This window comes from Charadrius vociferus, unplaced genomic scaffold (assembly GCF_000708025.1).
Source record: "Charadrius vociferus isolate BGI_N301 unplaced genomic scaffold, ASM70802v2 scaffold9, whole genome shotgun sequence".
Classification (NCBI taxonomy): Eukaryota; Metazoa; Chordata; class Aves; order Charadriiformes; family Charadriidae; genus Charadrius; species Charadrius vociferus.
Window position 1 is genome coordinate 1,573,659 of NW_009661373.1, and position 17,258 is coordinate 1,590,916.

Here is a 17,258-nt window from a genome sequence, read left to right on the forward strand (position 1 = left end):
TGAAGAATTATGTTATATCTTATACAACAAAAACGGTTTTTGAATCCCAAATAACTTCATTTTGGTAGACCTGCATCAGTAATATTTCAAAGCCATGTCTGTAGGCTTCTTAGAACCTTTCAAACTGCTATGTTGTGATGTTGAAGAACTTTTTTTTGGTATATCTGAGAAGCAAGTGGTCCTTTACTGTAACCTTAATTACTACCTGAAAAAATTATCCACCTGAGAGCAGTGAATGAAAGACCAGCTTTTGGAATTTGCTGTCTTGAGGAAGAAGGAAAAAAGAAAGAAAGGCAGGCCATTTATGCAACAAAATTAATACAGGATGGAGTCAAAGTCTTTAAAAGTTTTTCCTTAATTTTGAAAGTCTTTAAATTAGCTAGTGGCTTGTTTTGACAGTCACCATTCAACATCCTGCTTCTGTGATATTTAGGTTACTGTAATTTTAGAATAATCAAACTTACATCTAAATTGAAGTAGAGATGTCATTCTACTGTCTTAATTCTACTGTAGATATTACAACTAAGCTAACTACTGTAGGGTGCCTTTTAAGTCCGTTGGAGAGGGCATGATCACAGAATCACAGAATGGTTGAGGTTGGAAGGGACCTCTAGAGGTCATCTGGACCAACTGCCCTGCTCAAGCAGGGCCACCTGGAGTTAGTTGCTGAGGACCATATCCAGATGGCTCCCAAACCTCTCTGAGTAACGTGTTCCAGTGCTCAGTCACCCTCACAGTAAAAAAAAAAGTGTTTCCTAATGTTCAGAGAGAACCTCCTGTGTTTCAGTTTGTGGCCATTACCTCTGTTCCTGTTACCGGGCACTGTTGTGAATAACCTGGCTCTGTTTTCTTTACAACCTCCTTTTGGGTATTTATATACATTGGTAAGATCAACCCATCCTCCCAAGTCTTCCCTTCTCTAGGTTAAACAGTTCCAGCACTCAGCTTTTCCTCATAGAAGAAATGTTCTAGTCCCCAGATCATCTTTGTGACCTTTCATTGGACTCTCTCCAGTGTGTCCATGTCTCTGGTACTGAGAAGCCCAGAACTGGACACAGGACTCCAGGTGTGACCTAATCAGTGCTGTGTAGAGGGGAAGGATCACCTCCCTCGACCTGCTAGCATCACTCCTAATTCAGACCAGGATACAGTTATCCTCTGTGGCAAGGACACATCGCTGGCTCATGATTTATCTCATGTTAGACCTCATCTAAATTAAGTATGATAAATTGCATCCTAAAACTCCTCGTTTCTCTCTGTTGTCAATGAAGAAAATCTAGGCTAATTAAATGAGCAAATATGACAGAGTACATAGGTCAATTTATTACCCTAATGACAGTTGGAAATTTGTCTGAATTCCAGAGCATCTCAGGTGGGATTAAACATCTGTTTTTAAGCATTGAATGTAGGCAGTTGCCTGTAAAAAGAAATGTCATGCCTGCACTCTAGGTACCTACAGGAGGGCTGAGATACAGATGTGTTCTCCTCTGGAGAGGAGTATGGTAATCATAGAATCATAAAATGGTTAGAGTTGGAAGGCACCTTAAAGGTGTGGGGACCAGGTTGCTCAAAGCCCCACCCAACTTGTCCTTGAACACTTCCAGGGATGGGGCCTCCACAGCTTCTCTGGGCAACCTGTTCCAGTGTCTTACCACTCTCACAGTGAAGAATGCATGGACTTGGTGGATAAGGATCTGGCTGGATGGCTGTACTCAAAGAGTTGCCGTCCACAGCTAAATGTCCAAGTGCCAACCAGAGTCAAGTGGCATTCCTCAGGGGTTGGTACTGGAACCAGTGCTATTTAACACCTTTGTCGGCATCATGGATGGTGGGATTCAGTGCACCCTCAGCAAGTTTGCCAACACTACCAGGCTGTGTGGATCAATCAACACACTGGAGGGAAAGGATGCCATCCAGAGGGACCTTGACGGGCCTGAGAGGTGGGCCCATGCCAATCTCATGAAGGTCAACAAGGCCTAGTGCAAGATCCTGCAGATGGGTTGGGGCAATCCCAAGTACAAATACCAGCTAGATGGAGAACGGACCGAGAGCAGCTCTGAGGAGAAGGACTTGGGGGTGGTCATTGATGAGAAGCTCAACATGAGCCAGCAATGTGCGCTCACAGCCCATAAAGCCAGCGGCATGCTGGGCTACATCAAAAGAAGCATGGCCAGCAGGTTGAGGGAGATGATTTTGCCCCTCTACTCCACTCTCATGAGACCCCACCTGGAGTACTGCATCCAGCTCTGGGGCCCCCAAAATAAGAAGGATATGGACCTGCTGGAGTGAGTCCAGAGGAGGGCCACAAAGGTGATCAGGGGGCTGGAGTGCCTCTCTATGTGGACACGCTGAGAGAGTTGGGGTTGTTCAGTCTGGAGAAGAGAAAGCTCTGGGGAGACCTTATAGTGTCCTTCCAGTACCTAAAGGGGGCCTGCAGGAAATATGGGGAGGGATTCTTTATTATGGAGTGTAGTGAAAAGCAACTCTCCAGAGCACCTTTTGATCTAAGGAAGGGTGACTACCTAGGGATGTGAGACACATTACAGGATGCAGGGGAAAAGCATTTTGGCATTACATATAATTATGAGATGTTTAAAGGTGGCACCAAAGGTGGAAAAAAGGAGAGATTTTGGTGATTTACGTGATTTTTGTGTGTCTCTGTGTGTGTCTGTGTGTACGTGAGACAGCCTGCACCAGCAAGGGGCTTCAGCCTTGGGGAGTCATATGGCCAGGTTCCAGCAAGTGGGGAGACTGGGATCCAGGGCCAGCTACTGGGCAGACTGTGTGTTAGCCCAGCTGTTGGAGTGACCCACCTTGAAGGTATATATAGATGTATATTCTCAGTAGTGGACCTCCATCCTGCTCAGCCAGAGAGGGGAGCAGGATGAGGCCATTGGTACTGTCTGTGTTCATGTGAGTGTGTATCTGTCTGTGATCTGTGTAGTCATGTATATACGTATATATGTACATATGTGTATATGCGTGTATGTGTATATGTAGTGAATGTACCATGAACTATCAATACACACTCAGCTGCACTATTGGATATATTAGGGAACCAAGTAGGACTGGGAGAAACCCAGGCCCTAGAAGAGGAATTCCTGCCACAGGAGGTCTGGGTGACATGAAGGAGGAATTCATATGATTGGGTAAGCCTGAAAAGCAAGGTGTCAGGTGTTTGGGAATATGATGGGCTATTTTTCTTTATCAAACTATAGCACTATTTCTTCAGGACTGAATGGTTGCCAAGCAAGACCCTTCAAAGCCGCAGGCCTTATGCGATACTTTGAACATGCCATAAGAGTAGCATGTACTGGATTATAAATTAAGTGAATTAAAGGAATAATGATTAAAAAAACCCCAAACAAACAAACAGAATGATTAAAAAAAAACCAAACAAACAAACAAACAAAACCCCCAAAAATAGTTAAAAAAACAAAAATAATTAAAAAGCTAGTTTTCTATTAACAGAAGCATCATTTCAGGTCATATACATGTCACTATAAAAATATTGGGATTTTGTAACACTTATTTTCACTGTTGGTACATTTCAACTTTAGCTTTGTTCTTCAAGGTCTATCCATATTTTAGAATATTTTATGAGTAGCTGAGGAACTGACAATGTATCTCTTCAGTTGCAATCGTTGGCCACCTTTCATGTCATGCTATGTGTAACTGTTCATAAATCTGTGTGCAGATGGAGATATTTTCTTGCTGACAGAGTGTCGCTGTCCTTTCCTCTCAATGAAAAACAGTTTAAGACTCATCCTTAACGTTTTCATTTCCAACTGACTACGTGCAAGGGTGCAATAGCCTCCCATGCAAATGCCTTGGAGCACATGACTCGTCTAACTGGGTACATGTAAAATCTTCAAATCATGTGCCCTCTCAGTAATTTCATTCTTAAACTAGAACAGACAGCTCCCCCAACATATTACTATTTATGGACCTTATTCTGAGACACTTGATCCGTAACAGAATTATAATTACCACGTACTGACTATGGAGCACCTTTTTGCAACTTGTCTAGATCTGTTTATCATAGAAAAATACTTCTTTTCTATTAGTTGAGTGGACATAGTTCATTCTTTAATGTAGTTCAAATTGGTACTTCAACACAAAATGATTTAAAATACTAATAAAGTAAGATTCTAATAAGAAATATTTAACCATTTGCTAATTAAAATCTCCATGCGCATTTACCTGATGGATGTCCTACTGCAATAGATATTGCATACCAAAGAAAAAAAATGTATCTAGGCTTATTTCAAGTTTATATTTTGATTGATGGATGTGTTTATGACAAAAAGCTGAGCTTTGAATAAATCAGATGACAGTAACCTTAGGTAAAATCAAACTATGAAGTCTATTATTTGAAAGCATATATCTTTATTGAAATCTTTTCAAGTTTTAGTTTTAGTTTTGCTTTGCCATTTTTTTATGTAGTTTCTCACCACTTTTGGTCCAACAAAATCTTTAATAAATGTTAGGTACCAAGTTTCAACATACAGGACACATTTTCTAATTTGAAGAATGTATCATTAGCATGTCTGTTAACACATTGGTAAAGATATAGAACTATTAGATGTCTTAAAATTTCTCTCTAGCACTATAATTTTTTATGATATTAACTTAAAATTTAATAACTATTACTTAATACAGAAAATTGATTTTAATACCAGAAGTACTTGTTAAAATCCTTTAAACTAAATATAAAAAACATTAACATTTTACAGAGAAAAGCCTCTGCATTCCCACAGCTTCAAAATTATATTCCTTATAACGGTATTTCAGATCTACATCTATATTTCCAAATTTTTTCTGACAGATGAAAACCAAGTGATTTAAAACTTTTTAGAAGAGTTTTCAAGTCCAAAGTAATTTTTTTTTTTTTTTTAATACATGTTACATCATGGTTTAAAAAAATGAATTCTATCAAAATCAACAGTAATGTTGTCATTGTGCAGGGAAGTGGTTAAATTACCATCCCTGGAGGTATTTAAAAGATGTGTAGATGTGGGGCTTAGGGACACGGTTTAGTGGTGGACTTGTCCATGCTAGGTTAACAGTGGGACTTGACAAAGTCATAGAATCATATAGGTTGGAAAAGACTTTTAAGTTCATCAAGTCTGATGGAGGCTTTAATTATGAGCTCATGATTAGTGATCACTTAACAGATACAACAAAAATTTTGTAGTTTTGATCTAGGCAGGATGTACTATTTTATTTATGGATGAATCCTGAGGAAAATGTTATTTATCTTTGCTACCACAAACAAGTGATATATTCGAATGACTGTGCTTTTGAATGACTCTGAAGCATTTTTTTATTTTCTTAGAAATAGAAAAGTATTTTTCATGTTAGAAACAATGTTTGAGTTTCCTTGTATCATCAACTCTAGTTTCATGTAATCATGGGTTTAATATCTTATCAGTGGTAACTAGGATGTTGTGGGGTTTTTTTTCCTTTTTTTTTTTTTTTTCTTTTCAAACTACAGTTAGCCTTTTGGAAATTGTTGCTCTATTTACTGAATCATGCAACGTCGTCTCTACTTTGCCCTGAAAACATAAATATTCATCCTTATACATACTATAACTTTGCTTTTTGAAAAAAAATATTATAATGGCAGTCACTGTCATGTTGATTATATCAATTATAAGTATATAAATAATATGTAGATGTGACCTTGAATCATGATGGCTTTATCTATTTCTTCTCAGTTTGTATTTGACCAACAAACATTTTATATCCTATATAAAATCTTATGATGAACATATGTGATTAAGCTATCCTTTAATACCCAAACTTGTAGGAGTACAAGGTGATCATAATTGCAGCTCTTTCATGTGACACTAGAGCTTTTCTAAAAGTAAATTTTAAATATACAATTTTACATGTTTGTGATGGTTGAAATCATTTACGCAAAAGTCATAAAGAAACTTAAAAACCTTTGATTTCGAAAATGATAGCCAGATCCTCCTTCTAGCCCTTGTTGTAGATGGGTGTCGCATTGGCTAGTTTCAAATCTGCTGGGACCTCCCCAGTCAGCCAGGGCTGTTGGGAAATGATGGAAAGTCACTTGGAAAGCACTTCCACCAGGTCTCTCAGATTGTGCAGGTTATCCACGATTGTGAAACATGCACCAAAATCAATCAGGCTAAACAATTACGTTTGTGGTATGGGGGACGATGGCTGAAATATAAGTATGAGGAGGCTTGGCAAATTGACTAGGTCACACTCCCTCAACCCCACCAGGGTAAGCATTATGTGCTTACAATGGTGCAAGCAAGCACTGGATGGTTGGAAACCTATGCCGTGCCCCATGCCACTGCCCGGAATACCATCCTGGGCCTTGAAAAGCAAGTCTTGTGGAAACATGGTACTCCAGGAAGAATTGAGTCAGACAATGGGACTCATTTTAAAAACAATCTTATAAATAATTGGGTTAAAGGACACGGCATTGAGGCATTGAGTGGGTATATCATATCCCTTATCATTCACCAGCTTCTGGGGAAATTGAATGATACAATGGACTGTTAAAAACTACCCTGAAAGCAATTGGGAGTGGAACCTTGAAAAATTGGGACAAGCATTTAGCGCAGGCTACCTGGTTAGTTAACAACATTGGATCCATCAGTTGAGCTGGTTTTGCTCAATCAGACCTTTTACGTACTGTAGGAGGGGATAAAGTCCCGGTGGTGCATAAAAGGAATACATTAGGGAACACTGGGTTTTTCCTGCTTCAGGCAAAGGCAAACCCATTCATGGGACTGGTTTTGCTCAAGGACCTTGGATGTACTTGGTGGGTGATGCTGAAGAGTTGAGAAGTTCAATGTACACCTCAAGGAAATTTAACCCTTGGTGAGAATACTCAATTCAAAATGTTCAAAAGTTGTATGATGTTCATTATTATATAATACTAACAGTGTTCAGTAAGTGTTTTTCAGGATAACACACTAATGAAACATGAGCTAGCTTCATCAAGTGGCGTTCAGCAAGCTCTTTGAGATGGACATGATACATGTGGGAATGAATCATAATGAATTTCATACCATTTTTCCTTCCCTGAGAGTCTGCTAGGATAGATGAAATCTGCAATCATGAACTAAATGGACTGAACGGACTTTTGTCTATAAAAATAAATCATAAATGAGTGACCTGCATGTATCTATACATATGTGTGTATAGATTTGATAGATAAAAAGTAATGGTGATCTGAGCAAGGCGCAAATGGTATGGAATAAGGGGTGGAATGTCCTGGTTTGAGGTAAAACAGAATCAATTTTGTTCAGTAATTTTACTTTGTAGCTAGGCCTCTTCTAACTACTGAAATTGGCAGCATATTGTGCGGAAACTGTTCACTCTCAGAGTGATAAGAACAATGTTTATAGTTGATGCCCAGGCACGGTATGCAGAGAGGCTCTTGCTTACACTTATTTTTAAAATACTCAAGGCCAACTAACTTTGTTATTTGCCCTGTTGGAGGGTCAGAAGCAGAAAAGTATAGAGGGGTCACACCCGTGGGGAACAGCAGGCAGGACAGGTGACGCCAAACTGACCAACAGGGTATTCAATCATATCTGCTTCATGCTTAGTATAAAAGCTGAGGGATCAAAGGTTCAACCCTCTTTTCTTCAACAGCCAGTGTCTGAGGAGGACTCTGTCTGTTCTTCTGCATTTTATCACAATCCGTGTATTCCTGAATACAGATCCAGAATCCAGTTCCTGTCTATCACTGAGTCCAGTCTGGGACTTCCCCGTGCCTGACGGTGACATGATCATCATTCTGTGAGCTTGATACTGTTTTGTATTTATTTTATTATTTTATTTTTATTATTAATATTTTCATTAGAGTAGTTTAGTTTTTTTCTAAATTCATAAGTCTCTTTCTCTCTCTCCCTCCTCTCCTTGAAGAGAAAGGTGGGGGAGACCATCTGTCATTTGCCTCAGTGCCAGTCTGGCCCAAACCACAAGTGTTTAAATGGTTGTTTCAGCATCGCTAAAATGAAGTTAAAACGATTTACACTCTTACATTAGGTTTATTCCTGGACATTTCCTTGATTTTGTCACGTTTAGGAGTGAATTTTAGTCTCCAAAAGTGTCAACAAAAGCACGTGGACATTTACATGTATTTTGTGTTTGTTTATTTATTTATTTATTATCAGGGGGTGAATTCAAGCAATGGATTTAAATCAACTCTATGTTCTTAAGACTCTTTTACACTTTTTCCTTTTTGCCTTGCCTTGCCTTGCCTTTTTGTTGTAGTTTGGTCATCACATTCAGTGACATTTAAACTTTTATCCCATTTCTTTTTTATTAGGAATACATAATAAAAGTGAGGGGCGAAATACATTCAAGTTAATTTGTTCTTTTTTTTCATCCAGTGTCTTTGCCTGTTGCTACTTTTATAATTTTCTTTTCCTTTAAAAATTGTCCAAATTTCAAGCAATTCTTCTGAGTCATTTAGGCAACTATTTGCTTTTTTCTGCACAAACATTTTCCTGACACTTATCTTGGTCTTGTTAATTTTATCACTGTATTTTTTTTTTTTTTAAAAAACAGTTTGTTTGTTTGTTTTCGTCCAGTATTTTCCTGCTTAAAACCAACAACTGCTTTTGTTAAATGGAAAACTATCTGTATTTCAAAAGCCTCAAGGAAAATAAAATAATTTAAACTTCATCTGAAAAAGAAATATTATTATTACCAGAAATAGATCTTTACAGTGCCTTACAGCTTTACTTCTAGTACAATGGCATTTGGATCAATTTGTCTACCACAAGGCCATCTTCAGATTCTAGGTTAGCAATAATAAAGCTCAAAACATTCCTGAAGATGTTTGTAAATGGAGAAGAACTTGTGGGGGATGTGATGGTCAGAGGCCATCTTGGGTGCAGTAGTCGTGAAATGATAGACTTTTTTTATTCTTTGAGAACCAAGGATGAGGTTCAGCGGGACTCCCATCTTGGACTTCCAAAGAGCAGACTTCGTTTTTTTCAGGAGCCCGGTTGACATAGTGTCTCAGGAGGCAGTCCTGAATGGCAAAGGAGTCCAGGAAGGCTGGATGTTTTTCAAGAAGGAAGTCTTAAAGGCCCAGGAGCAGGACATCCTCATGTGCTAAAAAATGAGTCATTGGGGGAAAAGACCAGCTGGGCTGAAGAGAGAGAGCTATGGTTGTAAATCAGGAAAAAAAGGAAAATTTATGGCCTTTGGAAAAAGGGGCAGACCACTCATGAGGACTACAAAGATGTTGTGAGGGTATATAGGGAGAAAATTAGAAGGGCCAAAGACCAACTAGAACTTAACCTGGCTTCTGACATTAAGGACAAGAAAAAAAGTTTCTATAAATACATTAGCAATAAAATGAGGACTAAGGATAACATCCATCCTTTAGTAGGTGGGGGCAGAAACCTAGTGACAAAGGATGAAGAACAGGCTGAGGTACTTAATGCTTTATTTGCTTCAGTCTTTAGCAGTAAGACCAGTTGTTCCCTGAGTACCCAGCCCCCTGAGCTAGTAGACAGAGATGAGGAGAAGAATGGAGCCCTCATAATCCAAGGGGAAATTGTGAGTGACCTGCTACAGTGCTTAAAGATACACAAAGTGGCAGGTCACAAGTGGTGTTCCCCAGAGCTCAGTATTGGGGCCTGATCTGTTTAATATCTTTGTCAATTACCTGGACAAGGAGATCTAGTGCACCCTCAGTAAGTTTGTAGATGACACTAAGTTAGGTGGAAGTGCCTGAGGGTAGGATGGCCCTACAGAGGGATCTGGACAGGCTGGATCGATGGGCCAAGGCCAATGGTATGAGGTTCAACAAGGCCAAGTGCTGGGTCCTGCACTTGGGTCACAACAACCCCATGCAACACTACAGGCTTGGGGAAGAGTGGTTGGAAAGTTACCAGGTGGAAAAGGAACTGGGAGTATTGGTCAACAGCCAGCTGAATATGAGCCAGCAGTGTGCTCAGGAAGCCAAGAAGGCCAATAACGTTCTGGCCTGTATCAGGAATGATGTGCTGAGTGGGACTAGGGAAGTTATTGTCCTCTTGCACTTGGCACTGGTGAGGCTGTACCTCAAATACTGTATTCAGTTTTAGAATTCTGTTTTGGACTCCTCACTACAAGGAAGACTTTGAAACTCTGGAGCACGTCCAAAGAAGAGCAACAAATCTTGTGAGAGGCCTCAAGCACAAGTCTTATGAGGATTGGTTGAGGGAACTGGGGTTGTTTAGTCCGGAGAAACGGAGGCTGAGGGAAGACCTTATTGCCCTCTACAACTACCTGAAAGGAGTAGCGAGGTGGCGATCAGTGTCTTCTCCCAAGTAAAAAGAAACAGGACAAGAGGAAATGGCTTCAAGTTACACCAGGGTAGGTTTAGATTGAATATTAGGAAAAAAATTCTTCACTGAAGGGGTTATCAAACATTGGAACCGGCTGCCTCGGGAAGTGGTGGAATAACCATCCCTGGAGGTACTTAAAAGATGTGCAGATATGGTGCTTAGGTACATGGTTTAGTGGTGGTTTTGGCAGTGTTAGGGTGATGGTTGGACTTGATGATCTTAAAGTTCCCTTTCAACCTAGACGATTCTATGATTCTAAGTGAGTCTTGTAATTTACAAACACAGTTCAAGAGATCACCGTTTTTGCAGAAAGTCCTCATTACTATGATTTGCTGAATCTCTCTAGGCCTATCTGGGACAAATTTTCTGACATCGATTTTCTTAACATATTCTCTTTGTTTCTAAGCAAAAACTTCCCTAGATATTCCAGCATCCAGAACATACCATTTAAATACCACACAGATGACCCCCTGTAAGAGAGGAAGTAAAAGCTCAGGAATAAGCTACTGTGCACATTTCTCCTTTATGTATGTAGCACTTGAAATCCACCAGTTCATGAGCAAATGGATAATCATCATGCCTGCCCGAGAAAAAGTTATCAGCAGCTGTGTTAATAAATAAGATTATGATGAAATAAGACCTAAGTTCTCACTTGCATTAGCAAGTAAACCTGGCCAAGTGATCCAAACCAGAAAATCATAAATGTTCATTAACATCAATACCACTCTGTTTCCTCTACACAATTTGAATATATTTTAAAGCCAACTTCTACAAATCAACTGATAATATGTTTTTGAAAGATATTTAATGCAATACCCTATCTGATAATACAGTTCTGAAAAGCTCTTCCATATATTTTAGGAAATTTGTGCACAGTGAATTGTATCTGTTGAATCATAAACATTCATTTGGAAAAAAATTTATATTTCAACTTTTAACCTTTCTGCTCTTGATTTGATCTATGATAGACATAATCTCTAAAAATGTGTGTTTCATTTCTGGCTTTCTTAAGTGTCTCCATCTGTCTTTCTAATTCAGTTGTGGATTTAAACTAAACAGTTGTGCTTTTTTTCTTTTTTTTTTCACTCTCACTGCATTTTTTTTTGCATGTTGCTTTTGCTTTTTCTTTTTTTTTTCACTTTCTGCTTAAATTTTTGAGCAGATTGATTTCTAGGGAACATATTTAGTAGCTGTTTTCAAGGAAATGTGTACAATTTAACTATAAATAATGAATTGTGTGAGGATAACAAATACTGAGTTAATAGAGAGTGAAGCATTTATAACTACTGACATATAATTTGTGTCTAAAACATGCCATCAACTCTACCTTGTTACCAAAAAAGGTACCTATTCCTGTGTTCAGGCTTCTAATGTGCCTGTGATGGAATGTCATTCCTGGAACACTTTTTTTTTTCCTTGCCCATAAGTGAAAACTGAAAGAGCAATTACATATAATACACCTTGTTAGATGCAAAAAGAAGGCAGATAGGTGTGTTCATATACAGAGTTGTTGTTGTTTACTTTTGTATAGAGTAGACAGAAATATTTGCTAAAGTATACATTGATGAAATAATCTCTAGAAGTTAAAATCTTTCACATTTTCAAAGTTATTATTCTTTTCCACTTTTGGAATTAAACATAGAAGGATCATCCTAGGGACAAGCTCTCATTCTCAGTGAAGGATATGCCCAAATGAAACATATTAATGCCTCCCTCTGTGATCTTGTTTAAACCCCAGTCTTGCTGTCATTGTGCCTGTGGGAGGAGGAAAAAGTAAATAACATCCAATCATCTGAAGGAAACCTGAAACATTCTTGATACTAATTATGCATTTTCTTGTTTAGACTTCCATAATTTTTCTTCCACTTTTTTGACACTGTCTTCTGCATAATCATTCTTTATCACATATTCAAAAAAGTAAAAAAAAAAAACAAACAACCAAAACCACAGATATGTGATGCTCCAAGTTGAAATTAAATTGTAGACTTCTATCAAACAAATAAGATCAAAACAATAATGATAGACAAGCATCTGAGAAGTTGCTGCTACTAAAATTTGTGTTTGTTTCAGGAAAAAAAAAACAAAACCTACATTCCTGTGAGAGGCATTGTAGAATTTTCATATGCAACCTAGATTAAAGTCCAGGTTAATGTTTTCAGTATGTTTGTTTCCTAAATTAGTCAATGTTCCATGAAAATTTATTGAATTTTGATTTAAATAAAAGTAATGCAGAACTACATAGATTTTTTTATTAAGGAACTATCTCAGTGGTAAACACTTGTAAATTTACCCCACTGGAACTTAAAAATCTGCCATACAAGCATCATTTTAATGGAATTTACCTGACTTTTAACTAAGGTGACTGTGTAATCTAGCTGTTTTGAGAAACATCTGGGTAAATAACCCAGTATTTTCTGTAGTCAGACAAAATCCATCTGTTAGCTGCCCATGCATTCATGTATATGTTATTTCTGTATTTATTAATTACATGACTGAATAGAATCTGAATTATAGTGAAATAACTGCCATCTCACTGATCCTAGGCACTTTTTTTTTTTTTTTTTTTTTTTAATAGGATGGGCTATAATGAGAAGCAGATATTGAGACTCAGGGGAGAATGAAATTATCCTTCCCGCGTTGTTACTACTAGGAACAGGAAGGAACTGCTTAGCTTCTCCACCCTGATGGACCTCACCTGGGACCCACCTGCCCGGACCCAGGACGCCATTTCAGCTGAGCCAGGTGCCCTGTGACAAAATTCATCAAGGTACCTGTGCCCAGGCCAGTGTCTAGTCCTGCCTATGGGGCTGGCACTCACTTACTTGAATGATGTGTTTTAACAGCACTAACCACCAGACAGCACAGGAGAAAACCACTTTCAAGTCATACCTAAGCAATTGACCCACCTTAGTAAGATGTGAAGTTAATGGTCCTTTCTTTTTGCAACATTGGGCACACTTTGGCAGCATGCAAATATCCTACTCTTTAGATGCCTGTTATTTATCGGTTGTATGAGAATGCCAAATGTCATGTTTGCGAATAGTCCAAATAGTAATGTACATAAAAGCTGGGTGTCCAAATGCTCAGTACTGTAACCCATACTATCATGAGGGCCATGAATCATATTTTATATGTTTGAAAGTGTGACTAGTGGCAGCTATTGTCATGATTTTCTAAACATGAGCCAAGAGATATGCCAACTGAGTCTAGTTCCATGAAGTGAGACAAAAAATGGGCTCAGAGAGATGTCCCCTGCAGAGCTACCAGAAGAAATTTAGGCATCTGGCTCTGCCTTTCTGGTTCCTGATTTTTTTGCTGTAGGTTTGATAATAGCTTTGAGTGGAGGAAACAAGGAGGGATGGAAAGAATCAATGTGTGAAAATCATGGAGAAAATAATAGCTTGATTAAAGTATTTTTTGACATTTTTATGCCCCTCACTTTGGCAGGAGGGGAGGTTAGGGAAACAGAATGATCCCAGTTTTGGCTGGAGGATGGGAAAAAAAAATGAAGGAATACTATGTAATTTAATTTGCAGAAAACATTGCACAAAAAGTAGAAATATTTTTCTGAAAGCATTCCAGTACCTAAAATCTCTGGGTTTTAACTAGTAATAAAGCTGCTAAAATCTACCACAGGAGAACTTTCTGCATGGTTCTCTAAGACTGTTACATTTAAAAATTATTCAGAAGTAAGGTAATAATTTGAATTTAAATACAAGTGCTTCTATGAGTATTATAAGCAATAAAACCATTGCAGATTGGGGAAAATTATTGTCTTGCTCAAACTTCATTAATAAAACTGTTAATTAAGTTAAGACTATCAAAGTTCTTAATGATGATGGTGCATTAAAAGAAACTATATATGTTCCTCTTGAAGATTCCAGTCATCAACAATCTTCTAACTGATGAAGAAAAAAAAAAAAAGAAAAGAAAAAAAAAAAAAGATAATCTTTTATCTTTTTACTTATTGCTTCATCAGGAGACAATATGGCTTGAACTCCATGACTACATTTTTTCAGCAAATAGGCTCACTTTATCATAATGCTCAACTGTATGCTTAATTACACAGAATCACAGAATGTTTAGGGTTGGAAGGGACCTCTGGCGATCATCTAGTCCAACCCCCCCCACCAGAGCAGGGTCAACTACAACAGAGTGCACAGGACAGCGTCCAGGCGGGTTTTGAATGTCTCCAGAGTGGGAGACTCCACAACCTCTCTGAGCAGCCTGTTCCAATGCTCCACTACCCTCAAGGTAAAGAAGTTCCTCCTCATGTTAAGATGGAACTTCCTATGTTCAAGCTTGTGCCCATTACTTCGTCCTGTCACTGGGCACCACTGAAAAAAGACTGTTACCATCTACCGGGCACCCTCCCTTTAAGTATTTGTAAGTATTAATAAGATGCCCCCTCAATCTTCTTTTCTCTAGACTAAAGAGACCCAAGTCCCTCAGCCTTTCCTCATAAGAAAGGTGCTCCAGTCCCCTAATCATCTTTGTTGCCCTTTGCTGGACCCTCTCCAGCAGTTCCCTGTTCTTCTTGAACTGGGGAGCCCAGAACTAGACACAATACTCCAGATGTGGCCTCACCAAGGACTCCTGATCAGAAAATACTGTCCTAAGTCTTCATCACCCAGAATTTGATTTTATACTGTAATTTTCTGTGTTTCTAATGGGTATGAGTGTGGTCCATGTATTAATGGAGTGGATTCCATATTCTGTATGAATATGCAGAAAATCTACCTGGTTTATTTACACATAGGTTTTACAAATTTCCTGGGTTCAGTAGTAAACTTGTGCTGTAACTGTGCACATTCACGATTTCTGTATATGCATGTATGGCATCTATGTGCCATCGAACTCTGAAAATAACATGGTTTCTACAGAGCAAAGGAAAAATAAACCTTCATGGCTTTCTAGTGGGAAGAACTGAGGATAATCAGAATGCATTGAAAACATAATTAGTAGAAAGTGCTGATATGATTGCCAAGGATGGGTACAGCTGCCTGTGCCTACAAGGAGACACAGCCATCTGTATGCACAACAGCTTCATTACTCTATGACAGCTCCTTTTGAAAGCAGCACAGCTGAGTTGGGAGTAAACGAGGGGGAAAAAAGTCACTTTTCAATTAAGCTAGTAATTTATTTGTGCTGTAATACTGTAGACTATGTTTTCACCATCATTTTCCAGACGTTATTTGAAGTTTTGTTCCTTTTTGAAGATGAAGAGGACTAGGCCTGAGGGCTTGCTCTTCTCCTCAAATTACATGACTCCATCTGTTTAGAGCCTTAATGCTTAAATAATGCTTAAACGTACAGAATTTACGTTAGTAGATATAATTCCATTTAGAATATATGGGAACATGTTCTAACATAATTTCCAGAACAAATTGCTTAGTGATTCTGGAATGCCCAACTTACATCTTTAAATTCAAAGATTAACTATAGCATATGCACATGTAATAAAAATACTTATATTATGTTTATAATTAAGCAATAACAGAGAAATGTGAAAAAAAGAAAATGGAAACAAAGTAATACGTCTTTTTTTTCTTTTCCATAGAACATGCTGTCAAAATCCTTTTTTAATAGAAAACACTAATATCTGCTTTTTTGCTTCATGGACACAGAATAACAATAATCATATATTATGTTATTTAGGTGGTCATGAGTATAACATGAACAACTTGCTTCAAGATAGGATGAAAATTAGAGTTAAAAGGGAATGGAAATGTACATGATCAACTGAATTGAAAGAAAAACTGAAATCCTCTCCTAACTGGTGTTATAGTTATACTTCAGAAATTATAATAACTGCTAAATATAAATAAATAGCTTGAATTTGTTTTAAACTGGGGGCAAAGTGAGGAGAGTATAACCTATGTGGAATACCTGCCAATTAAGTACAGTCTCCAAATCTTAAGTCCTCTACTTTGTCCTTCTCTGCTGTTACAATGGCAATAATTGCACTCCTGTGGTGGTTTTCTTGAGGATCTTGGTGCTGTGCAGGTATAATTTCAATCACATAATAGATTATTACCTAGAAGAATCCAGTAATAAAACATGCAGAAACAACACCTTAATGAACCTACCAAATCAATAAAAAATAAAATTTAAAAAGCCTAGAGAAAGAGAAAAGAAGAAAAACTCACTTTTCCAGAATTTAAAGAACAAAGACAAGAAAAGGATATGTGGTTTTCTTACTGCTTCAAGTTCAGGTCCTCCTGCTTATCAGCAAACCTCAGCATATAGAAGTGGTCTTCATGATTAGTCAACAACTACCTGAAAAGAGGTTGTAGAGAGGTGGGGGTTGATCTCTTCTCCCAAGTAACAAGTGATAAGATGAGAAAATGGCCTCAAGTTATACCAGGGTAGGTTTAGATTGGATATTAGGAAAAAGTTCTTCACCGAAAGGGTTATCAAACATTGGAACAGGCTGCCCAGGGAAATGGTGGAATCATTTATTCCTGAAGGTATTTAAAAGATGCATAGACATGGTGCTGAAGGACATGGTTTAGTAGATGGTTGGACTTGATGATCTTAAAGGTCCCTTCCAACCTAGACAATTCTATGATATTATGATTCTAAGTCTGCTGAAATCAAGAATTTCTAGAAGGACTTCATCTCTGTCTCTGGGTCTCATAATGCATTCTTCTGTATTCTGGTGAAACAATTCAATTTAAGCTGACATGAAAAGTAAATAGGATATAGGTCTTTAACCTAATTTAAAATAAGTAATTGAGATATAGAAAAATGGTATCAATAAGCATATTGTCATACTGACAATGATTTGCATGGACAATTTGTTTTGTTTTAGATCTTATTTTGATTTAATCAACTAGAGCATATGGGGGAAATGGAAACCAACATGATCACAGAAAAGCAACAGAAGTAAAGGGTTAATCATGCGTAACAATAATCAGT